Raw genomic sequence first — 26984 nt, forward strand, 5'->3', positions numbered from 1 at the left:
TGCGAACAGCCAATGTTCGAGTCGAACATGAGTTCGACTCGAACTCGAAGCTCATCCCTACTCAGGAGGCAGACAAGACTTATAGTAAATCATTTGAACACAAGCCACACATTATCCACAATTCTAAAGTAAAATTCCTCTTTTGTTGAGAAAAAAATCTTTACCATGCTCGAGAACAGCAAGTTTGGAACAATGGAGAAACTTTAAAGTGCATTCTATCTGCCTGTCTCTCCTAGAATGTGCTCAGAGTGTATTATATTATTGTATTATCAATATTTATTTGTATTGCCAAGTATTTGAGTAATTCAACATTTTTTGTATATGTACAGGTAGGGATGAGCCTGATGTTCACATGTTCGCCGAATAGCGAACAATTTGGGGTGTTCGCGGCAAATTTGAAAGCCGCGGAACACCCTTTAAAAGTCTATGGGAGAAATCAAAAGTGCTAATTTTAAAGGCTTATATGCATGGTATTGTCATAAAAAGTGTTTGGGACCTGGATCCTGCCCCAGGGGACATGTATTAATGCAAAAAAATTTTAAAAACTGACTTTTTTTCGGGAGCAGTGATTTTAATAATGCTTAAAGTGGAACAATAAAAGTGAAATCTTCCTTTAAATTTCATACCTGGGGGGTGTCTATAGTATACCTGTAAAGTGGCGCATTTTTCCAGTGTTTATAACAGTCCCTGCACAAAATGACATTTCTAAAGGAAAAAAAGTAATTTAAAACTACTTGTGGCTATAATGAACTGTCGGATCCTGGGACTACAGATAAAAGTCATTGAAAAACATGGCATGGGATCCCCCCCAGTCCATTACCAGGCCCTTTGGGTCTGGTATGAATATTAAGGGGAACCCCAAACCAAAATTTAAAAAAAAATGTCGTGGGGGTCCCCCCAAAAATCCATACCAGACCCTTATCTGAGTACGCAACCTAGCAGGCCGCAGGAAAAAATGGGGAGACAAGAGAGTGCCCCCCCTCCTGAACCATACCGGGCCACATGCCCTCACCATGGGGAGGGTGCTTTGGGGTGGCCCCCCAAAGCACCTTGTCCCCATGTTGATGGGGACAAGGGCCTCATCTCACAACCCTTGTTGTGGGGGTCTGCGGGCGGGGGCTTATCGGAATCTGGAAGCATCCTTTCACAAGGGGACTCCCCTGTTTGAAATGGTAACGGGTACACTGTACCCATACCATTTCACAAAAAAGTGTGAAAAGAAATGCTACAAAGCACAAGACACAGCTTGGGACAAGTCCTTTATTAAAAAATAAAAATGTCCCACAAAGTCCATTCATCTTCCTCTCTCGCTCCGCCGATGGACAGACAAAAAAAATAAAAAAGATTTGCCTCCATGAGAGGCACCCTTCATATGACGCTTCAGTGCTGATGACAGTTCTTTTATAACTGAGGGCAGGGCCACGCGGTGACGTACTCTGACGACCCCCTCTGACGCATGGGGACTTCCCAATGGCTTCCCCGTGGTGTCAGAGGGGACGGGCCACCCATTTATGTACCCGGGCGGAGCAAGAGAAGATGAATGGACTTCGTGGGACATTTTTATTTTTTATTTTTTAATAAAGGACTTGTCCCAAGCTGTGTCTTGTGGTTTTTTTAACACTTTGACACTTTTTTTGTGAAATGGTACGGGTACAATGTACCCATTACCATTTCAAACAGGGGGAGGCCAAGATCTGGGTGTCCCCTTGTTAAAGATTCTGATAAGCCCCCCACTGGCAGACCCCCACAACCACTGGGCAAGGGTTGTGGGGATGAGGCCCTTGTCTCCATCAACATGGGGACAAGGTGTTTTGGGGGCTACCCCAAAGCACCCTCCCCATGTTGAGGGCATGTGGCCTGGTACGGTTCAGGAGGGGGAGCGCTCTCTCGTCCCCCCTCTTTTCCTGCAGCCTGCCAGGTTGCGTGTTTGGATAAGGGTCTGGTATGGATTTTTGGGGGACCCCCAAGCCATTTTTTTTAATTTTGGTGCAGGGTTCCACTTAATATCCACACCAGACCGGAAGGGACTGGTATGGAATTTGGGGGGACCCCCACACAATTTTTTTAAAATTTTGGTTTGGGGTTCCCCTTAATATTCATACCAGACCCAAAGGGCCTGATAATGGACTGGGGGAGATCCCATGCCGTTTTTTTCAATGACTTTTATCTGTATTGCTAGGACCCGACAATTCATTATAGCCGTGAGTAGGGATGAGCCGAACATCCCCCCCGGTTCGGTTTGCACTAGAACCTGCGAACGACCGAAAAATCACGCAAACTTTAGAACCCCATTGAAGTCTATGGGACTTGAACATTCAAAATCAAAAGTGCTAATTTTAAAGGCTAATTTGCATGGTATTGTCCTAAAAAGGGTTTGGGGACCCGGGTCCTGCCCCAGGGGACATGTATCAATGCAAAAAAAGTTTTAAAAACGGCCGTTTTTTCAGGAGCAGTGATTTTGATGATGCTTAAAGTGAAAAAAAAGTATTCCTTTAAATATCATACCTGGGGGGTGTCTATAGTATGACTGTAAAGTGGCGCATGTTTCCCTGTGCTTAGAATAGTCCCTGCACAAAATGACATTTTTAAAGGACAAAAAAGTCATTTAAAACTGCTTGAAGTTTTAATGTAATGTTGGGTCCCGGCAATATGGATAAAAATCAGTGAGACAAATGACATGGGTACCCCCCAGTCCATTACCAGGCCCTTTGGGTCTTGTATGGATATTAGGGGGAACCCCGCACCCAAATTAAAAAAGGAAAGGCGTGGGGCCCCCAGGCTCTATATACTCTGAACAGCAGTATACAGGCGGTGCAAACAAGACAGGGACTGTAGGTTTGTTCTTAAGTAGAATCTGTTTGTAATTTTGAACTGGTACATTTTTAAAGTGTAGTTCCAGCCAAAAAATCTATTTTTAAGCTTTTTGGAAAACATAGGGAAGGGTTATCACCCCTGTGACATTTGTTTTGCTGTCTGTGCACCTCTTCAGAAGATTTCACCTCACTTTCTGCCCCAATAACAAATGTTTTTTGACAATTTGGGGTTTTTAGTGAAACGATGATTGTTGATTAAGCATCAGTGGAGAGGAGACAAGTTTTTCCCATATTAACTCTTATAGGAGAGAATTTCCCTTCCTAGGGGTAGATTTCATCCCACTTCCTGTTGTCTCCTTCCATTTGCAAGTAGGAGTCGTTTGTAAGTTAGATGTTTGAAAGTAGGGGCCTGCCATATATACTCTGCAGAAATTTGGGCCTTAGGTGTTGGTGTTGCCACAACACTGTAAGCCCTCACAGTTAATCTTGGTGGGCGCAGGAACGGGCCCTGCTGTGAAATATTAGATCAAGAATTGTAATTACATGCCCCTGTTGAACAGGGTAAAAAAAATTGGGCCTTTGGTGGTGGTGGTGCTGGTGCCACAACACTGTAAGTCCTCACAGTTACTCTTGGTGGGCGCAGAAACGGGCCCTGCTGTGAAATATTAGATCAAGAATTGTAATTACATGTCCCTGTTGAACAGGGTCAGGAAAGCTGGGCCTTAGGCACTGGTGCCACAACACTGCAACCCCTCACAGATACTCTAGTTGGAGCGCAGGAACTAGCCCTGCTGCAGAGAATTGCATCAAAAATTGTAATTACACGCCCCTGTTAAACAGGAGCTGAAAAATTGGGCCTTAGCCACTGGTGACGGCGCCCAGAACCAAAAATATTCTTACAAGCAATCAGCATGATCATTGAGGAGGAAGAGGATAGTCACTCAGCATAAAAGGATAATCACTCAGCATCAGCATAGGCAGTCTTGAAGGGATCTGACACTTCAAAAAAATTATTCGGTTACATCAGCATCAGGTGCTTGGTAGCTGGTGGTGATCCAAGACTGATTCATTTTTATGAAGGTCAGCCGATCAACTGAGTCGGTGGACAGGCGCACCCTGTGATCGGTTACAAAGCCTCCAGCAGCACTGAATGTGCGTTCTGAAAAAGAACGCTGGATGCAGGACAGGCCAGTAACTCAATTGCATTCTGTGCAAGCTCTGGCCAGTGATCCTTCCTCAAGACCCAGTAACCCAGAGGATTTTCGGTGGGAAAGGTGTCCGAGTCAGATCTTGCCCCTAGGTATTCCTGCACCATGTAAAACAGACGCTGGCGATGGTTGCTGGAACCGATCATACCTTGGGGCTGCGGACTAAAAAATTGTCTGAACGCATCGGTCAGACTGCAACCTTCTCCACCGCTCCTTTTTGACTGACCGAAGCCTCAGCAACACGTTGTCCAGGAACAGGAGTTTGTAACCTCCCAGTCTCTGGGAACGCATTGCACAGACCTTTCTGCAAGGCCTCCCGAAGATGTTTCATCCTCTGCTCCCTCTGCGATGGCAAAATAAGGTCCGCAACCTTACCCTTGTAACGTGGCTCAAGGAGCGTTGCCAGCCAGTAACGATCCCTCTCCTTGATACCACGAATACGAGGATCCTTCCGCAGGCTTTGCAGGATCAGGGAGGTCATGCAGCGTAGGTTTGCTGAGGCATTCGGTCTGGAGTCCTCTGGGTCACTAAGGACGACATGATCCGCAGCCACCTCCTCCCAGCCATGTACAAGTCCATGGGTTTCTTGGGACTGTAAATGATCCCTTGAAGACTGCTGCTGATGCTGAGTGCCAGGCTCCACCTCCATGCTGACACAATCCTCCTCCTCCTCGTCCTCTTCCTGTGTGATCGGTGGGCACACAGGAACACTGTCTGGATAAAGGGGGCCTTGAGAGGTAAGGAAGTCCTCCTCTTCCTGCCTCTGTTCTGCCTTAATTACCCTGTCCATTATTTCATGCAGCGTGTGCTCCAACAGGTGGACAAGGGGGACAGTGTCACTGATGCATGCACGGTCACTTCCCACTATCCTCATGGCCTCCTCAAATGGTGACAGGACAGTGCATGCATCCCTGATAATGGCCCACTGGTGTGGGAAAAAAAACAAGCTCCCCTTACCCTGTCCTGGTGATTTCCAGGGGTGATTTCCCCCCATCTGAACGCTATATCAAACCCAGTTCCTAAATACTGATGTCTGATATAGCCTTCAGGTTTTACCTAATGTGAACTTTGTAAGTTCAAGTTTTTCATCTTTCTTGTTGGTTTTAACCAGGCCTGTTTTATCTGAAATGGACATTTCTATTTTTGATAATGCTACTGCAAAAATTGTTATACAACAAACATGTTGGTTTGTTTTAAAAACCTTTGGTAAATGCACATGTGATTGTGCAGGTATAAAAAAGTTGCTTACTCAAGAATGTGTGGATTATTGTGTCAACACTACAATACAACACTTTTGGGGTGATGTAATTGTTGTTTTCTGAGAAAATGGGGGTTATTTCCTAAGGGCAAATCCTCTTTGCACTACAAGTGCAGGTTCCGTGCAGTTGCAAGTGCACTTGTAGTGAAATGTGTTTTTGCATTTAGGAAATAACAGCCAACAGTGCTTTGTATAATAAGGTTACACAATCACGACATTTTCTGGACTCAACACATTTCTGTCAGGGTCAGCTTAAACAAACACAAGCAGTAAATGTCCACAAAGAATTTCTTTTTTTGTTTTATTATAAAAAGGCTTCACATATTGTCTGGCATATTGATAGCCCCCCTACCCGCAAAGAACTCCAGGTAGCGTAACCGGACATCACGGGCACTCAGGGAGGGCAAGCCAGGACGGCCACTTTCAAGCGCCGTCAGTGTGGTTTGATGTAGGATTCCGGCCTCAGGCCCAACTGAGCCAGCATAGTTGGCCGAATGTTTCCTTAAAAAGTTATGGAGAACACAGCACGCCAGTATAATATGGTTCAGTTTATACTCCGCCATATGGATGGGTGTCAGAAATAGTCGGAACCGGCTGGCCAGGATTCCAAATGTGTTCTCCACCACTCTTCGGGCTCTGGCCAGCCGGTAATTAAAAACCCTCTGTTCCAGGGTGAGGGTCCTCATTGGGAATGGCCGCATCAGGTGGTCCCCCAGCGCAAACGCTTCATCAGCAACGAACACGAATGGGAGTCCTTCCACATTGTCCTCTGGAGCTGGCAAGTCCAAGCTGCCATTCTGGAGACGCCTGTAGAACTCCGTCTGGGCGATGACTCCACCATCGGACATCCGGCCATTCTTCCCCACGTCCACATACAAGAAGTCGTAAGTAGCCGACACCACCAACATCACTATACTATTAAACCCCTTGTAATTATAATAGTACAACCCCGAGTTGGGTGGTGGGACGATGTGGACGTGTTTCCCATCAATTGCCCCTCCGCAGTTAGGAAAGTCCCACCGCTGGGCAAAGTGGGAGGCCACAGTCTGCCATTCCTGTGGCGTGGAAGGAAACTGTTGAGGAAAAAACAATAAACATTACTATTTTTACTCTGAAACATGGCAAGCAGATTAGACACAAACATTATGGGGCAACCTCCAGATAGCATTTATTAAGGGGAATTTAACAACACCAAAGTATAAGGTACACCTATCATATTCCCCCCCCCCCCCCCCTCATGGGCCATTTCTAATATTATAGGGGGGTTGGAATCTTGGACAGGTAACCCTCTTCACTTCATTGAGAGATGAATGCCTAAATAATGGGTATTACTTGGAACAGCCCCTCCTTAGTTACACTATTGGCAGACCACTGGACAGGTAAGAAGTGTCATAATACAAAGATATAAATACACACTGTACACATTTGAGGACATTTGGACATTCTGCTATTACCTATCAAGATAATAATAGGATACAAAAACTTTAAACAGTACCATTGGAAAGTATACAGGCAGGCCCTTGCACTACATGCTGTGGTGAATTCATCCATAAATCTGAACACAAAAGAGATGGGTATAGTGTGTATGGGTTTGGCAAAGTCAGCAGATAGATGATTGAGGATACATAGAGAATTGGGATCAGCTGACTTAGCAGTTGGGGGAGGGAGGGTTACTAAAAATTATTTGGGGACACCACAAAAAAAAAACCTCTGGCACCCTGCCTGAATTTAAAGCTAAAATAACATTTCCAAACATTTTAGGGGGTGTTTGGGGTAAAGCACTACTATGGAGCTGATAAAATACATTGTTAAGTGACTACATGAGGTGAATATAGGGGCAGGAGACACCATGCTGGGGAGGTTAGTGAAGGGCAAATATGTATGAAGGACATAAAATAATAATGACATAAAAATCCAGCATGCAAGAGGACAAAGGGGACATTCACAGCATATTACAATCATGGTAATTAGGGAATGAGGAAAGAAATACAAGATATTAGCAAACATTCAATACAATAAAATGTGATATTAAAGGATAAAAATCTTACCTTCATATACTCCTTCTGCAGGACCTGGATGATGGCAGAACAGGTCTCTGGGATGATGATACCCAGAGCCTGGGGGGAGATGCCTGTCGAGAACTTCAAGTCCTGCAGGCTTCTCCCTGTGGCCAAATACCACAGGGTAGCGACCAACCTCTGCTCAGGAGTGATGGCTTGCCTCATGCAGGTATCCTGCCTGCTGATATAGGGGGTCAGCGAAGCCAACAAACGGTGAAACACGGGGTCTGTCATCCTGAGAAAGTTCCTGAAATCATCAGGATTATTCTCACGGAGCAAAGGCATATGAGAGAACTGGTCACGCTGAAGCAACCAATTCTTGGTCCATGAACTCCTCCCCACCCTGTTCATGGACTGGACTTGTGTCAAGGTCAGGACCCCAACACCAAGCCCCCGCACAGCACGAACTCTACGAGGAGTATACATACGAAACATGGCTAGAAAACAGTCGGCTGCTCAGAACGAAGTAACAGAACGCACTGAAGAACAGCAAGGCCTGTGAAGAGCGACCTGAAAAACAGTAACGAATGAACAAGAATACAATGACTACCTAAAGTCACGCGGAACTTGCTTGCACACACTGAAGAGCAGATACAAACCCACAAGCACAAACTGAACCGCAAAAAACGATCTGAAAGCCACGAGTCTGAAAAAGCACGAATCGTCTCTCACCAAACTTTTACTAACACGAGATTAGCAAAAGGAGCCCAAAGGGTGCCGCGCTTGGTTCTGAACCGGCCTTTTCTAGTCTCCTCGTACATGGTGTACGTGACCGCGTGGTTGTCGATCGGAAATTCCGACAACTTTGTGCGACCGTGTGTAGACAAAATAAGTTTGAGCCAACATCCGTCGGAAAAAATCCTAGGATTTTGTTGTCGGAATGTCCGAACAAAGTCCGACCGTGTGTACGCCCTATAAGTCTTTCACTGCTGGAAAAAACAAACAAATTGCCTTTACATTTAAATTAAATTAGTTGCAAGCTGCAACTGGTATTTTTTGGTGACAGGCCACAGTGGGAAGGCGCAGCTGGTGGCAGGATAGAGGCAATCCACACTTGGTGGCAGGCCGTAACAGTGACAAGCAGCATCTGGTGGCAGGATAGTGACAATCTGCATTTGGTGGCAGGTGACGTGGCAAGTGATAATCAGCATCTGGTGGCTGGCAACGTGGCAAGCGATAATCTGCATCTAGTGGCAAATGACATTCCACATCTGGTGGCAGGTGACGTGGCAAGTGACAATCCACATCTGGTGTCAGGCGACATATCAAGTGACAATCCACATCTGGTGGCAGGTGACGTGGCAAGTGACAAGCTGCATCTGAAGGCAGGTGACTGACAAGTTGAATCTGGTGGCAGGGGACATGGCAAGTGACAAGCTGCATCTGAAGGCAGGTGATGTGACAAGCTGAATCTGGTGGCAGGCGATGTGGCAAGTGCCAAACTGCATCTGAAGGCAGGTGGCGTGACAAGCTGCATCTGGTGGCAGGCAATGTGGCAAGTGCATCCAGTGGCAGGCGACATGGCAATTGACAAGCTGCATTTGGTGGCAAGTGACACGTTCAGGGCTTACACTGATTCTGCATTATTATGAGTTGAACTATTTCATTTTATATTACAATGTAATAACAGAAATAATGCACTTCAATCATTCTGACACCATATTAACCATGGTGCCATGATAACACCAGCCATTGCCCTGACAAATCGCAAGTAACCACATACCCCCCTGGGCCCCCCCAAAACAAAGGGCCGCTGGACCCCAGTGCCAAAAAGGTTGGGGACCGCTGCCGTATAGGAAAATGTTAATAATTAAATAATATTCATATCATTTGTATGTGAATATTATCAATAATTATTCCTTACACATTTATGTAATTTATGTTTGCACTTTCATCAAACTGAATACTAATTCAGAGGTTGTACCTTCATTATCACCACCTGATTATTCTTTATTGAAAATGAGAGAAGAATGCCTTTAGGCATCCAAGAAGCTTAGAAAATGTGTATGTGTAATCAAAAATTGAACCCCTGTGTCACTGAATACCTGTATATGAGGCCTGAGAAAAGCAGGGAAAAAACCTCAAACAGCAAATTACTTCCTGTATCTGAGAGTGTTTTGAACATAGCCTGTGATTACCTTTTTAGTGAAAGTAGAGCTATGGGTCTTTTAACCTGTATAAACTAATGAGAGTCTGGCAGTAGTCGCAGCTGTTTGCATGTAGCCACACACTATGGGTTTACCAGTGGTCAGGGAAGGAAGTCCAAGCCTGGAATGCAGTCAGCTGCCTCCACCCTCTGACATCCACAGGTAATCCCATTGTGTGCGGCTACTAGGGATGAGCTTCGAGTTCGAGTTGAACTCATGTTCGACTCGAACATCGGCCATTCGCCAGTTCTCCAAACAGCGAACAATTTGGGGTGTTCGTGGTTAATTCGAAAGCCGCGGAACACCCTTTAAAAGTCTATGGGAGAAATCAAAAGTGCTAATTTTAAAGGCTTATATGCATGGTATTGTCATAAAAAGTGTTTGAGGACCTGGGTCCTGCCCCAGGGGACATGGATCAATGCAAAAAAAAGTTTTAAAAACGGCCCTTTTTTCAGGAGCAGTGATTTTAATAATGCTTAAAGTGAAACAATAAAAGTGTAATATTCCTTTAAATTTCGTACCTGGGGGGTGGCTATAGTATGCCTGTAAAGTGGCGCATGTTTCCCGTGTTTAGAACAGTCTGACAGCAAAATGACATTTCAAAGAAAAAAGTCATTTAAAACTACTACTTTCCCCAACTTCCTGCTTTGACCATGGGACAAGAAGAAGGGGCATACCTAGAGTATTTGGCACCCAGGGCGGATCCTATATTTGGCACCCCTCATCTGGCATCCCCATCACTGATCATGCCTGTAGGCACTCAGCCCCCTTCATACCTGTACGCACTCAGCCCACCCACACACCTATACGTACTCAGCCCCCTCATACCTGTATGCACTCAGCCCCCCTCATACCTGTACGCACTCAGCCCCCCTCATACCTGTACGCACTCAGTCCCCCTTACACCTATACACACTCAGCCCCCTTCATACCTGTATGCACTCAGCCCCCTCATTCTTGTACGCACTCAGCCCCCCTCATACCTGTATGCACTCAGCCCACCCACACACCTGTATGCACTCAGCCCCCTCATACCTGTATGCACTCAGCCGCCATCAAATATGTACACACTCAGCCCCCTCATCCTTGTAGACACTCAGCTGCCCCCCCCCACACACCTGTAGACACTCAGCTGCCCCCCCCACACACACACACCTGTACACACTCATCTGCCCCCCCACACACACACACACACACACACGTGTACATACTCTTATGCCCCCCCTCACACCTGTACACACTCAGCTGCCCCCCCCACACACACACACACATGTACATACTCTTATGCCCCCTCACACCTGTACACACTCAGCCGCCCCCCCCCCACATACACACGTGTACATACTCTTATGCCCCCTCACACCTGTACACGCTCAGCTTCCCCCTCACACCTGTACACACTCAGCTGCCCCCTCCATACATGTAGACACTCAGCTGCCTCCCCTCACACCTGTAGACACTCAGCTGCCTCCCCTCACACCTGTACACACTCAGCCCCCCCATAGGTGTGCGCAGCCTATTGCATTAGGGTATGCACCCCAAAGCTCAAAACACACATGAAAGCCACCTGCTGCCACATGGAGGAGGCTCTCATGGTGGGAGACAGTTGATTGGGAGCATATTATGCTACACTCTACATACAAGTGTAGTGTGTCCCTATAATTGAACCTAGCCTTTAATATAATTGGGGCATTTACACTGGCTACTGGTGCCATTCCTGGATAATGCTAATGCACATGGGGTGATTAGGGTATGATTAGGGTGTGCCCAGGCACACCTAGCACACCCTGTGCACACACCTATGGCTGCTCCCCTCACACCTGTACACATTCAGCTGCCTTCCCCTCACACCTGTAGTCACTCAGCTGCCCCCTCACACCTGTACACACTCAGCTGCCTCCCCCCTCACACCTGTACACACACAGCTGCCCCCCCCCACACATCTGTAAACACACACTCAACTCTGCCCTCCCCCCTGTACACAAACCACCTCCTCACTTGTACTCACAGCCCCCACTAGTAAGATGGTCTTCCTTGTCCGAGGTCTTGATTCCACATGCCCCTGGGAAAATACATTAAGTGTACAGCACACACAAGGGACGCACATACATGAAGCAGCCAGAGGTGGCAGTATAGATGTGAGCTCAATGACAGAGCAGCCGACTCACATGAATGAGAGCATCTACAGCGCTAAGAGCACCTCTTGTACCCGCCACTGCCTTGTCCCAGCTCTGATAGCCAGCCTGACACCCCCCCCAATGTGTGGCACTAAGGGCAGACCGCCCCCGTGGGTACGCCACTGACAAGAAGTGAAGGAAAATCTACCCAATAGGGATACAGGTGGCAAAAAAAGACTGACAGGGGTTATAACCCTTTTTGCAAAAAAGGAGGTCCACTAACCCCACCTATTACTGGCCATTACAGTAAGCAGCATGGAAGGGCAAATAGATATAAACAAGGCCGAGGATAAACCCAAGAAAAAATTCCAAGCCTACTTAACGACCAGCCCACAGACAACCGAATGAACCTGTCTAACAGTATGCGTTAAAAACATTTGCAAATACACTTGTAAGCTACAGGACTCTCCAAGGCACCCTGATACCTGTAGTTCCTATCACTGACTGATGAGTGACTCCAGAGTGGAAGCACGTGCATTCTGATGAGTAGGTGGAGGGCAGATGGACTGAAGGGAGCCCATCCCCTTCTTAAGGGTACAGGTGCACACTGAGCATCCAGCAAATCGCACAATGGCTGCAAAGGTGTCAGTGCATTGCCTGACCAATATAGCATTGTTGCAAAAAAGGGGTCCACTACCCCCAACCTATGACTGGCCATTACAGTAAGCAGCATTGGAGAGTAAATAGATATAAACAAGGCCAAGGATAAACCCTAAGAAAAATTCCAAGCCTACTTACCGACCAGGTCGCGGACAACCAAATAAAAAATTTGCAAATGTGTGCAGACTAAACACCTGTTTTTAACGCATACTGTTAGACAGGTTGATTCGGTTGTCCGCAGGCTGGTTGGTAAGTAGGCTTGGAATTTTTCCTTGGGGTTATAACTCTTTTTAACTCTATCCAAAATGAAAAAATGGTTTCTATTATTTCTACTTTCTATTAGTTCTACTAATATGTGAATGTATATAAAGAGGTAAAGTAGAGTAGAGTAGAGATTGATAGCACTACTAATGTACCAAGTTTCAATTAATGAAGTTCATTGTAAAAATACATGGTATTTATTAGGAATGGAATGCATTTTCAACCAGGCCAAATCTGATGGGCAAAGAAATGGGCATAGCTTAACCAAATAATGTTGAACTATGACAAAAAAAATAGTAAAGGTCTTGCGAGCTACCAAATCAAAGTTCTCCTATCTTATAATAATATAATGGCAGCTGCTAGCACTAATCACGTCCCATACTAACGTGTAATGCCCCGTACACACGGTCGGACTTTGTTCGGACATTCCGACAACAAAATCCTAGGATTTTTTCCGACGGATGTTGGCTTAAACTTGTCTTGCATACACACGGTCACACAAAGTTGTCGGAAAATCCGATCGTTCTGAACGCGGTGACGTAAAACACATACGTCGGGACTATAAACGGGGCAGTGGCCAATAGCTTTCATCTCTTTATTTATTCTGAGCATGCGTGGCACTTTGTCCATCAGATTTGTGTACACACGATCGGAATTTCCGACAACGGATTTTGTTGTCGGAAAGTTTTATCTCCTGCTCTCCAACTTTGTGTGTCGGAAAATCCGATGGAAAATGTCCGATGGAGCCCACACACGGTCGGAATTTCCGACAACACGCTCCGATCGGACATTTTCCATCGGAAAATCCGACCGTGTGTACGGGGCATTAGAATCACAGATAAATAGATAAATAATGTGCTGCGCTATCCCCTTAATGATTTGCTGAACCTGCAGCAAAAACCTAAAAAACAAAATAGTTAATTAAAGTGATGTGCCTATAATTCAAATCCAAAAATATAATAATAATATATAAGTGACTAAAGTCATCATTCAGCTTTCAACATCACACAGCGTGAATATATACACATATCATAAAATATAAATATTGATACAAAAGTGAACCATAAAGTGCTCAAGTGCATTTAAGTCCGTGATATTCTGACCACCCAGGATCAGTTTAAGTGTCCTTAATCCAGCAATAATAAGCGTGACTTGATAGGTGACTGTGAATATAGCGATCTGCAGCAGTGATTACACTCAGGTGCTTCCCACTCCAAGGTAATGGCCGCTCACCTCAGAGTGTGTGACCTCGCAATTAAGTTTGGTCAATACACACTTTTGAATCATCAAAACGGATTCCAGGTCAGGTTGCAAGGTCCAAACACTGTGCTCATGTGATATTTCAGTTTTTTTCTTTTTTAATAAATCTGCAAAAATGTCAACAATTCTGTGTTTTTCTGTCAATATGGGGTGCTGTGTGTAATGAGGAAAAAAAAATGAACTTAAATGATTTTAGCAAATGGCTGCAATATAACAAAGAGTGAAAAATTTAAGGAGGTCTGAATACTTTCCGTCCCCACTGTATTATAAAGCAGTGCATAGCCTTTGCCCCTGTTCAAATGAGTAACAAGCCAATAATTGGCAATAACAGATAATCGAACCCCCCCTAGAATACATGCATATTTGCTTGTGTGGAGTAAACACACTGAGTATTTTTTATGTCCAGGATGTTCTGGTGCTGCATACAGCCGCCCATAGACATGATTTGGTGAGGTTGGCTGTACACAGCTATGCACAGCCTGCTGCAGTCCCTCTACTTTTGAGCTGGGGGTAAGGAGGAAAATACTTACTTATGTCTGTAGCAGATCTATGATCAGGGCCAGATTAAGAGCATTATGGGCCTGGTGCTGAGGATTTTGGTGGGCCTTTTTATGGAAACAAAATGAAAATGCAAACAATTTTTTGCTAAAACAAATTAAATATACTCTCACCAGTAATACCAGCCATGCACCCTCTCAACAGCAGCAACATCACCAGTACCACCTGCTATGCAGTCTCTCACCAACAGCAACATAGGGTGACCCCATTTCCAAACTGCCATTTAGGGGAAACCACCCCCCCTTAACAAAAGATGAGGGGGGGTGTAGTCTCAGGATTGATGGGGAAATCAAGGGCGGGGTGATTTGTCAGGCAAATGGTTGGTGTTAGCACTTAAAATCATCCTGGCACCATGCTTGATATGGTGTCAGGATGATCAAATTCCATTATTTCTATTACTACATTGTAGTATATAGTAAAATAGTTAAACTCACCATAATGCAGAATCAGTGGGAACCTGAGCTTGTCACTTGCCACCAAATGCAGCTTTTTACTTGCCACCGTCGCCTGCTGCCAGATGCAGCATGCCACATGCCATCTGTTGCCTGCCACCAGATACAATGTACCACTTGCCACCCACATCCTGCCACCAGATACAGTGTGATACTTGCCACCAGCAGCCTGCCACCAGATAGTGTGCCACTTGCCACCAGCAGCCTGCCACCAGATGCAGTGTGTCTCTTGATACCACCAGCCTGTCACCAGATACAGTGTGCCACTTGCCACCACCAGCCTGTCACCAGATACAGTGTGTCACTTGCCCCCAGCAGCCTGCCACCAGATACAGTTTGCCACCAGATAGTGCACCACTTGCCACAAGCAGCCTGCCACCATATAGTGTGCCACTTGCCAGCCGCAGCCTCCACCAGATACAGTGTGCCAGCCTGCCACCAGATACAGTGTGCCACTTGCCACCCACAGCCTGCCACCAGATACAGTGTGCCACTTGCCATCCATAGGCTGTCACCAGATACAGTGTGCCACTTGCCACCAGCAGCCTGCCACCAGATTCAATGTGCCACTTGCCACCAGTGGCCTGCCACCAGATGCACTGTGCCACTTCTCACCCCTGGCCTGCCACCAGATGCAATGTGCCACTTGCCATCCGCAGCCTGCCACCAAATCCAGTGTGCCACTTGCCACCCACAGCCTGCCACCAGATACAATGTGCCACTTGCCACCAGCAGCCTGCCACCAGATACAGTGTGCCACTTGCCACCAGTAGCCTGCCACTTCCTCCAGGACACTGCTTGTGTATCTGCTGTTTTAGCTGTAGTCCTATTGATTTATGTTAAGATGCAGGTTTTTGCTGCATTTTCTGACAAAAGATGCGCCAAAGATGCAGCATACAGGAATTTTGGTGCGCTTTCAGAAAATGCAGAAAAAACACGCAACTTAATTGAAATCAATAGGACTTCGGGTAAAATGCAGGAAAACTGCAGATACACCAGCAAGGGGCCAAAACATAGAAAACCAGTGTGAACCCACTTAAAAGCACAAGGGATCAAGTACTACCATATACTGACACAATTCTAAACATTTTGGCTGCAGTTATAACAGCTACTGCTGAAGGATTGAGTTAAAAAAGAGGGGGAGGGAAGGGAGGTAAGAGTCCAATCACTCAGATGTTGTGTTCACCTTGTACCTGCTGGCTGCTCTGTTTATAATTTTTCACCCACATGGCTCCTTCAATGCATGGACTTCACAGAGGGAGAGAGGGGAGAGAGGGGAAAGAGAGGGGAGGGGGAAGGCAGAGCCGACCCAACCTCTCTCCTCTCCCAATTGTGCAGGGGGGAACTGTACACTGTGACAGTGTAATAACCACAGTGAGCCAACACAGGTGCAGCCAGACACCCCTACATTTACACATAGCTTCTCCTTTCCCATAGACGTTTATGGACAGGAGAAAATCAAGCTTATACTGCTGGCTGGGTGGGCCGAATTTAAGGCAGGGGCCTGGAGCTGCAGCTCCAATAGCCCCTATGTTAATCTGGCCCTGTTTATGATAACCTACTCCCAAGAGGCTGCTCACATGCTTTGGTACACTTACTTTGCCAGGCATATTATGCATACAGTATTAAAGTGATCGCAAACCCACACCTTGTAAAACAACCCATTCAGTTTAAAAAAGAAATGAAAGGCAAAACATTTGTGTATAGATAGTGTATAAAAAACATTATAAACACATGTTTTCCTTTTTTGTAAGTGATTCCATTCCCTCTCGGGGAAGGAGAAGCAACAGCACGCTGATTTTCCCAGTGAATAGCTGTGCAGGGGGGGTGTCAGGGCAAGTCTGATCATTGGAGGGGAGATCACAGCTAGAGAACTTACCACGGTGTGCTCTCCTGCTTAGTGTGATCAGTTTTTAATAGGAAACCAGAGGGACTGGCAGGAACACCAAGGATTTCACACAAAGGAAGCAATACAAAGAGAACAGGATATTTTCTCATGCAAGTACATGGTACAGCAGGCACATATCAGGAATATGAAATGTTGGGGTAACAAATGCTTTAAGCTGATAGGTCAGATTTATGTTGCAAATGGCAGTGTTCAGATATATACAATTTCTGCAGTTCTTCAGCTGGCTATAGATGGCTAGTGGTGAAAAGCCCAAAAATCTAACAGGTATGTAAGGGACCTGGATTAGACAGTGGTTTCCACCAAGCTGGCCCAGGTCCTGCCCTGCTTCTGCTTCAGGTAAGACATACACATAACTGTCTTTTGGGTGAGACTCTGCCCTTTTGTGTCACCAACTCACCAGACCAGATGCTCACCCTCTTTATGGCACTCGCATATTCCCAGCCAAAATAGTGTCCACACACCTATTCTGTTTCCCAGAACAAAGAGTGTCCACACACAGGGTGCCTTAAGAACATTTGCATAGCATTACAGTCCATAACTTGACTTCCTGAACAGTGTATTTACAGTACAGAATACAGTATCTCCATTACACAACTTCATGAAAAGTTATCTCTACAGTATGCAACTCTGCAGCTATCATAAACCTATTAAGTCCAGCCATCTCTCCCCCTGCTCTTTTTTGAGTCCCCAGTGGTTGATTCTCACCTAAGCAGTCTCTTCCAACCAAGCCCCGAAGGGTTACTCCACTTCCAGCTACAGACATGCTAAATAAAGTTCAGGGGTAGCTACATCCTCCATCTTCCTCTCACTTGAATCATCCATTAAAGCCTCTCACCGGTTCAGCCCAGCAGAGGGCTCTTCTACTTAGCCACAGGTCACAAGCCTACATGTTGTTGGCTAGGGGTGACCTGTTTCCATACTCATACTCACTGGGCCCACTTACTGAAAATAATAAATAGGGGACAGACTCCACCCATTATATCACTAGGGGAGTGGCACCACTTAAGGTGAACTACATCTGCCAACAGGTACTGTACATGTGCTCACAGGAGCCATACATGGGCCCAGTCACTATCCCAGTTCACACATTACCTGCAATGACTGATTATCTTGAACTGTAGGGCTTCCTGAAATGCTAATAAGTGCTTCCAATGTTAAAAGTGCTTGTAATTCCACATATTATTTTCAGTGCAGAAAAATCTGCTCTTTTCTTTAGTCAGCTTTAGAAAAATGCAAATGCGTACATCATTAGCTTCTGCAGCTGCCTTTTTCTCAGCAGAAAGCTACATGATCAGTCTCTGATTGCCAGCCAATCATCATGTAACTTTAAGCACAATTCCAGTTGAAATGTTTTTCATTTTTTGACATATTGTGAAGAGTTAGAACCTCTGTTAGGTTTTTATTGCTGTATATGTAGCCTTTTAGGAGATGTTCCATCAATTATTTGTTCATGGTCACCAGTCAGAAAATGAGCAACATCTCTAAAGTGATGGTCCCTTTCCTCATAACCTGCCAAGTTATATTTTCTCAGGGTTTCTGTTCCCTGGAAGCCACTGTTTCCATGCACTGCATTAATGGTGGCCAAAGTGCCTAAACAGCTCTATTTGGAATTAATGGCACAATAATATTAGACTGTAGCTGTACTATATAGCAATGGTGCTGAAAATGCAAGGGGAGAACCCCCCCCCCGCTACTATTCACTCAAAATAAAGCCTTATCCCCGTTATTTTGGACTTCTGGCAGAATAACACATGAATAACTTTGATTCGAAGAAGGTTGTATGGAAAGATCTTTCAGTTCCTTGGCTTGCTTATTCATATAATTTTTAAAGCAGTTATATACAATATTAGTGATAATACATTCATTTTAGAAATATAAGTTTAAAATTTTGAAAATGGGTTATTATTTTTTCATTATTTCATGAATGTTTTATACTTTTAGCTTAAATTTTCACCTTCACTAGATCACACACATTATTCACAATAACAACATGCTTCATGTAAAGCAAGACATTGTTCTGTAAATTGAGTAAATGTTATTTATGTTCAACATAATTTTATTGAAAAATTTGAAATTTAAAATACAAAATATCAAAACACCAGACATAAGCAAATAAATACATTTATTTAGATGTGTCAAAATCCTGTAATATACATGGTTTTATTCTTTCAATGTAGACAATTTTCTGGTTAGACTGCTAAAATGTGAAAAAAGTCTAAATGGACAAAAGATTCACCAAGTGATTTCTGGATTTGACATTTCTCTCTAAAGTTATTAGCGGGTGAAAAACAGTATTTAACATTAAATGGATCACAGACCCACAACTTTGTCTTCTCGACCTCACAGGAATAATAACAGAAAAAATACTTCCATCAAGGAGAAAATTGAGTTTCATGACCTCATGTGTAACACTGTGATTTTATACATCATTTAAATTGACTTTCAGTGAACAAAGGGAAGGAGCGGTTAATGTGTAGGAATAGATAACATTCCATTTGTATAACGTATACATAAGGTAAAGTATATGTGTAAATAGTGTTTTGTTTTTGATCTTAAATATGTATTAAATATCATAGTGGAAAATGCAAAAGTGTTAAATTTGAGCTGTTCATTTATCTTTAGCAACATTTCACAAAAAGATAACTCACCCAGGTGCTTGAAACATTATAAACAGAAGTCATAAGGAGATACAAGGATGACATTTCCCTTGAAAAACTAAGACTTACTACCTAGGTTAGAGGCTTTGAAGAGTTTCTTCATCTGGTCCTATTATGCAAGTCAAAAGAATAAATGTTTATGGTAACCAAAGATTTCAGTTGACATCATTTGTAGACATATCATGGGAGAAAAGGCTATTTGTTGTACTGTTAAGTTAGTAATTTAATGTTCCTGTGAGGCAAGACCTAAGCAAGAACTGTATAAAGTGTGTCAATTGTGCACATAGACAGCCATGCTTCTAGGATGCAAGTATGCACAGTTATTAAAACTATCAGGAAAAAGATGCACCATTGAGGGGTTTGCTGGCAAACATTCAACATCTATCTTGGGTTTAAGGCTAATGTTAGACTGGTCTCAGCAATACAGTGATGCAATGACTTTTCCCCCACCAAATATATAGAATCAATGCAACAAAAATTATCATCACTCACAATGATCAGCCATCTACAAGGGTTAATTTGAGGGTAATCATGACCAGTTTAGACCCTGCCAGAGAGAAAAAAAGGTGAATTGAATCAAATCCAAGTGTTATCATGATGTATACAAAGTTGGCCAGATATCTCAACACTGGGGCTACTTTCACACTGAGGTGTTTTTCAGGCGCTTAAGGGCTAAAAATAGTGCCTGTAAAGCGCCTGAAAAATGCCTCCCCTGCAGCCCCAGTGTGAAAGCATGAGTGCTGGAACGGTGCGCTTGCATGACGTTAGAAAAAGTACTGCAAGCAGCATCTTTTGGGCAGTCTGGGAGTGGTGTATACACCACTCCTCCACTGCCCCTGCCATTGAAATCAATGGCCACCGCTGCCAAAGTACCTGCGAAGGGCTTCTGCAGCGGCGCTTTTAACTCTTTTTTCGGCCGTTAGCGGGGGCTAAAAGCTCCCCGCTAGCGGCCGAAAAGAGCCGCTATTACAGCTAACGCCCCTCCGCCCCAGTGTGAAAGTAGCCGGAAACTCTCAGTGAGTCATGTCAGGTTTTTTCTTTGTGAATGTCAATTTTGCTTTAGTAGGTAGAAAACACACTTTTTTTCTATGTCAATAGTTTCTGAGTACCTCACATTTGATCAAAGCCAGGGGAATAGCAATAACTTTTCATAGAAGCTGCTTCTTCTTAATTGAAGACCACCTTTTTGGCCCCTAGGGTCACTGTCTATTCTGTCTATACACTAAGGAAGAAATAATAGTATACATTACTGTGATTACAAAGAAGGGTAAGATCATGCTTTATGCACAAACTATTGCCATTGTCTTTGCTGAATATAGACACTAAAATCCTCTCCAAAATCGTGGTGAACCAATTTAAGATTTTCCATGTAGCCAAAATATACCTGGACAAGACTGGAACCACACCAGGTAGAGAGGTTAGAGATAATTATATTAGAACTCTGCAGATAGCTCATGTCAGAGAACAGCCCGCAGAAGAAATCGCACATCTGCTAATGCCCAGCAGAATCATAGATTGGCACATAGAAATTTGCCATTGGCTCATAGAAATTTGCCACTGCTAATATGCATGCGCACATGGGCATGAACGGCCGGGAAGATTCATGTGCCAGCGCGCACACAGTGTGTGACAGATTCTGGTGCCCAGTGGTCTATTTAAAGCCAGCGGCATCAGCCACTAGTTGCTGGATGATCTTCAGCTCCTCTGTGTGTTCATGTATTCCTGTTTTTCATACTATTGGATTTCCTGTTACCAACACAGTTTGCCTTTGACCTGTCTTGTCTCCATTCCCGGCTTTGACCCTCGGCTTGTTCCATTGACTCCGCTTCTGTCTGCTGTACCCGTGCATGACCTCTGGCTTGCTCATTTGGATTCCTCTGCTGCCCGATTATCAGTGTATGACCCCGGCTTACTCCTGACCTTGCTTGCTGCCTTATCCCTGGCCGATATGTATGACTACTGGCCTGGCAAAGTCTCATCTGGTACATCTGAGAGACCCCTGCCCAGCAGTGCATCCTGCTCATCCAGCCGCCATCCAGCAGACTTTGCTTTTTTGCACATAGCACTCCCTGTCACCACCTTCAGGGGTGCCCTGCACTCAGCCGCAAGGGAAGCCCTCTCAGCACCTTGGCCTACAACCAGGTACGTGACAGCTCACTGGGTACAAACCTGGACATTTTCCAGTTCTTGTCTACTTCTCTCTACAGATACTGAGAAGGCATTTTATAGGGTGGATTGGTTGCTACCCTAAAAGTGCCCGCTGCCCAAAAACTGGACAATTTATTGGCAGATGAAGTTGTGTTAAGGCACCCATAAACATCGGTCATTGCAATGCTGGTCTATTTCCTTCTAGAATGAGCAACAATTCTAGGTCCATGGAAACCATAATACTGTAACTAACAGCCTTGAATGCTCAATCTGAAAACAAAGTCAGTTAGCTAGGTTGGAATCTATTACCAGCTGACGTGTAGTATTAATTCATTGTGGCAGGGCCAGATCCAGGGGAACTGCAAAGAACATAGACACATATACCTGGTCAATACAAGTTCCCATTAATCAACTGTGCAATTTAAATGTTTGCCTTGAAATTGTCTGTTTCTTTTTTTCTGTTTATACCTTGTTTTATTGTTTATAAAATATTTCCCAACAACAAACCTTATTACTCTGTTTATGGTATTTTGAAAACATCATATATCAGTATCTAAAGGGGTTGATTTATTAAAACGGGAGAGTGCTTGTGATGGATCCAATCCCACACTCAGCTGAGTGCTTCCGTCAGTAATACTGCTTCCTCCAGTCTGACCATCACAGAGATATTATTATAGCTACATTCAATACAAGCCTAGCTAAAAATAGCTTGTAGAATCTTGAATGCTTTATTGGACAGAATACAGCCTTTTTATACACATTTAACACAAGGGGTTAGATAACGAGGTAGGGCTGACTCATGGATACTCCCCCCTCCCCTCTAGCAAAAACTTAAAAGACAATAATATAATTAACACAACACTTAAGGCAGCCCTGGTGACCAGACAGTTCATCTCCGCAGGTCAATGTGATCAGCTCTTTCAAGAATCATGTATTGTTCAGAATTAACAACCAAGAATAGTCTTTGGGCAAGTCCAAAAAAATAGTCTCTCAAAAATGTAACAAAAAAAAGATTAATATAGCAATACCAAATAACAGGGTGAATGGGGACAGAAAAAGGTCCTTGCAGCCAGTGTCCACGACAGTGCCCCCCCGTCCCATAGTCCAGCAGACCCAGCTAGATCCACCACGGGTCAGCTTGGGGCTGTCCGGGAGAGTTTTATAGTTGAGTTTGCCGGGAAAGTCCATAAGCGTTCCCATTCTGCTTTCTTGGCCGATACTGTATGGTAAAATTGTAAGGCTGCAGTGCCAAGCTCCATCGTAACAAACATCCATTATCCTCGGAGACCCGATTAAGCCAGATTAATGGATTGTGGTCGGTGAGCACCATAAAAGATCGTCCGTAGATATAAGGTTGGAATTTCTTGAGAGCCCACACCAGCGCCAAACACTCCTTCTCCACGGCTGCATAACCGACTTCCCTGGGTAGCAGCTTCCGACTGATGTAGGCCACTGGGTGCTCACCACCATCAGGTCCTACTTGGCTCAGTACTGCCCCCAGCCCGAATGTAGAGGCATCTGTGTGGACACAAAAACGTTTGATTGGGTCAGGGGCAGCTAGAACAGGAGCTGAAGTTAGTGCATTCTTTAATCATTGGAAGGCAGCTTCACACTCGGGGGACCACAGCACCTGTCGGGGAAGGTGCTTCTTAGTCAGGACTGTCAGGGGCTTAGCGATGGAACTATATTGTGGGACAAATTTCCTATAGTACCCAGCTGTGCCGAGGAATGCCAGGACCTGGGTTTTAGTACGGGGGGCCGGCCACTTGGCAACTGCCTCAATCTTAGCAGGTTCGGGTCGTTGTTGTCCACTGCCTACTCGATGTCCAAGGTACTGTACTTCGGACATCCCTATGCTGCATTTCTCTGGCTTAAGGGTTAGGCCTGCAGCCTTGATGCGGTCTAACACAACACCCAGGTGAACCAGATGGTCCTCCCAGGTATCACTGTAGATCACAATGTCGTCCAGATATGCACAAGCATGGTCCTGGAGGCCATCAAGGAGTTGGTCTACCATCCTCTGGAAAGTCGCCGGTGCATTCTTCATCCCAAATGGCATTACTTTAGACTGGTATAAGCCAAATGGGGTAATGAACACCAATTTCGGAATAGATTTCACATCCAGAGGAATATGCCAGTACCCTTTGCATAGGTCAAGGGTTGTCAGGAATTTTCCCCGAGCAATGCGATCTAACAGATCATCGACCCGGGGCATAGGGTAAGCATCAGTGGTGGTGCACTCATTTAATCTGTGGTAGTCTACACAGAAGTGAGTTGTGCCATCCCGCTTCGGTACAAGGACCACCAGAGAAGCCCAGGAGCTGCTGGATGGCTCAATGACTCCCAACTCAAGTATCTCCTTAATCTCATGATGCATCCCCTCTCTCACTGCGTCAGGTATCCAGTAAGCCACCTGTCTTAGTGGAAGTTGTCCCGGGGTCTCCACACGGTGCACTGCCATAGTAGTGTACCCAGGGACTGTGGAGAACATTTCCCTTCTCTGACTAAGGACCTGTCTAGCTTGTTCTCTCTGCATCGGCCCTAGCTGGTCATCAAGCTTTATCGTCTCTATCCCTGCAGTAATTCTATTTAGCTCCGGGAGCACCAGCAGGAGAAGATTCTCAGAATCTTCCACAGCTGGAGCACATATAGCAGCTACCTCTCCTGATCTTTCCCAGTATGCTTTCAACATGTTCACATGAAAGGTCCGTCGGACTCTTTCATCCAAACATTTAGCCACTAGGTAGGTTGTGTCACAGAGCTTTGCCACAACCCGGTAAGGTCCCTGCCAAGTGGCCTGTAACTTGTCCTGCTTGGTTGGCCTGAGGGCAAGAACCTTCTGCCCAACCTCCAGAGTGCGGTTCCAAGCAGTACGATCGTACCATCATTTCTGCCACCTTTGGGCAGCCCGAAGGTTCTCCTGGACAGTGTCCGTGAGCTCCTTCAGTCTGTCCCTAAACGCAAGAACGTATGCTACGATAGAGGACCCTTGGGGATCAATTCCCCCTTCCCAGTGGGCTCTGACTAGATCTAGGGCCCCCCCTCACCCGCCTTACATTCAGTAACTCAAATGAGGAGAACCCGGTAGATTCCTGCGGCACCTCCCGATAGGCAAAGAGAAGGTGTGGCAGATATCTCTCCCAATCCCTGTGAGAGGTTGCAAATGTCCTAAGCAGCTGTTTCAGTGTTCCATTGAACCTCTCACACAGTCCATAGGTCTGGGGGTGATAGGGAGAGCTCTGCAGGGGCTTTATCCCACAGAGCCTCCATAACTGCTGAGTGAGCTCAGCAGTGAACTGGGTCCTCTGGTCAGAGATGATTTCCCGAGGGAAACCCACCCTGGCAAAGATCCGGAGCAACGCATCAGCCACAGTTTCTGCATGGATATTTGCCAGGGGAATGGCCTCCGGGTACCGGGTGGCATAATCCACCACAGTAAGGATATATCTCTTCCCAGAAGGACTAGGTCGAGGCAATGGTCCAACCAGGTCTACGGCAACGCGGCTAAAGGGTTCATCAATGATCGGTGTGTATGGGAGCTTTCAGCGGGCCCCCCATGCTTATCCACCCGCTGGCATGTGTCACAGGTCCGGCAATACTGTCGGACATCCCCTGTAATCCCTGGCCAAAAAAATGACTGAGTCAGACAGTGGAGAGCCGGGACATCCCCAGGTGTCCGGCTAAGGGTATGTCATGCCCAATGGGCAGCAGGTCATGCCGATATTTCTGCAGCACAACCAGCTGCCGCTTGGGTGGATGGGAGGCTGTCTTTCCCTCAGTAACCCGATAGAGTAATCCCTGGACCCACTCTATCCACTCCCTCTCCAACCCCCCAGGGTCCAATCCTGCTCTTTCCCTATAGCTAGCTAAGGAAGGGTCGCTAAGAGTTGCCTGAGCAAAGTCTTGGGGAGAAGCCCAAGTCGGGGTAGGAATAGCTGGGGTAGTACAGTCTAGGTCAGGTGTGACAGGTCTTACCTGGGTCCCGTTCTCGAGGGAGCGCACCTTCATCCGGGCTTGCTGGTGGGTGGTAACAGGATAGGCTTCCGGGGATACATCCAGGGAGAAGGCTGAATTTAAACGTCCCAAATCATTGCCCAACAAAACCTCAGCAGGTAAGTTCTGCATTATTCCCACTTCCACTTCTTTGGCCCCCGAACCCCAATCAAGGTGAACCCTGGCAGTGGTGACCCGCATAACATTTCCCCCGGCCACCCGCACAGCCACAGACCATCCTGTCTGCTCTGCCGGGTTAATCATTCGGGACTGTATAAGGGTAATAGTAGCTCCCGTGTCCCACAGTCCCTGGGCAGCCTGACCATTAATCCACACGGCTTGTCGATGGCGCAAACGATTATCTGTAGTGGCAGCTTGCACAGTCTGCCTCATGTAGAATTCCAATATTCTCCTCACTTGGGTAAGTCATATCATCTCTCCCCAGACAGTGTGCAGCAGCCCGGGCAGGTCCAAGGGGCCTGTTGTTCCGTGCGTCCTGGCAAACATTCTGCGGACAATACCTCCTAACATGCCCTGCTTGGTTGCATCTGTAGCAGAGGTCCCCTTTTCCTCGTGAAGATGGTAGCTGAGTGGGGCCGGGAATCGACGGCTGGTGTGGAGGGGCAACGCTCCGCGGAATGTTGGGGACAGGCCGAGCTGGGGTCTGGTTGTACAGTCCGCCTTGAATCCACGTATTGGTCAGCTAGGGTGGCAGCTTCATCTACTGTGACTGGCTGCCGATCCTTTACCCAGTCTCTAACTTCATTTGGGGTATGATAGTAGAATTGTTCCAGGAGGATTAGCTGGAGCACATCTGCCATGGTAACAGCTTGGCACCCGGTCATCCAACTCTCCGCTGTTCGGGTCATTTGATGAGCCCATTCTGTGTAAGGCTCTCTCTCCTTTCGGCGGAGGTTGCGAAACCTCAAACGGTGTGCCTCTGGAGTAATGCCGAAGCAAGCCAATAGTCTTTCTTTTACCCGGTCATAGTCCTGGCTGATCTCATCAGGGACATTATTGTACGCCTCTGCAGCCCTTCCTGTGAGAGGGCTGACCAGGAGCATGACCCAATCTGCTTTATTGACACCTTGGAGACTGCATTGCCGCTCAAACATTTGCAGGTAAACATCCATCTCATCTTCACCATCCTGAAACATGCGGAAGGCGGCATAGGATAGCTTTTTGTGGGCCGCTGGAGCTTCCCGGTTAAACATAACTGACGCTCCTTGGTCCCGCTGGAGTTCAGCCATTCACTGGGACACCTCTCGTAACACTTGACTGATAACCTCCTGCGGGGGGGGGTGAGTACCATACAAGGCCAGTCGCCACTGGACGTCACGCTGGAACTCTGTCACCTCTGAGGTATCTGCTGGTGGGTTGCCAGCCTGGTCAATCTCCATTAGTTCGGTGATGAGAGTTGCTTTGGATTTGTTGCTGGAGACTTTTCCATGGGCTTCCAAGAGATCCTTCAAGGTGCTGCGCT

The sequence above is a fragment of the Aquarana catesbeiana genome, linkage group LG07 (assembly GCF_042186555.1).
Source record: "Aquarana catesbeiana isolate 2022-GZ linkage group LG07, ASM4218655v1, whole genome shotgun sequence".
In the NCBI taxonomy this organism is placed as follows: domain Eukaryota; kingdom Metazoa; phylum Chordata; class Amphibia; order Anura; family Ranidae; genus Aquarana; species Aquarana catesbeiana.